Raw genomic sequence first — 242 nt, 5'->3', positions numbered from 1 at the left:
TTAGAAGTTAGTTTCAGCGACACACAGGTTAGGGCTAGCATACGCACTCCCTCTATGCATTTACATGGTAATTACAACTAATAAGTTGTACTGACGTGTTCAAAAAATACTTAAAAAGTTTTTAGTTTAAACTGAAAATAGCACAAACTAGCCATTTTTGCAAGACACTACGATCATTGAAACTTTTTGGTTTCATTCTGTTGCAAATGTTCTCGTGCAGACGATATTTAGTCTGTACAGCC

Source organism: Trypanosoma equiperdum (genome assembly GCF_001457755.1).
Source record: "Trypanosoma equiperdum strain OVI genome assembly, contig: ctg_462, whole genome shotgun sequence".
NCBI classification, from domain to species: Eukaryota; Euglenozoa; class Kinetoplastea; order Trypanosomatida; family Trypanosomatidae; genus Trypanosoma; species Trypanosoma equiperdum.
The sequence above is the reverse complement of the archived record's forward strand: the minus strand, read 5'-3'. Positions refer to the sequence as shown.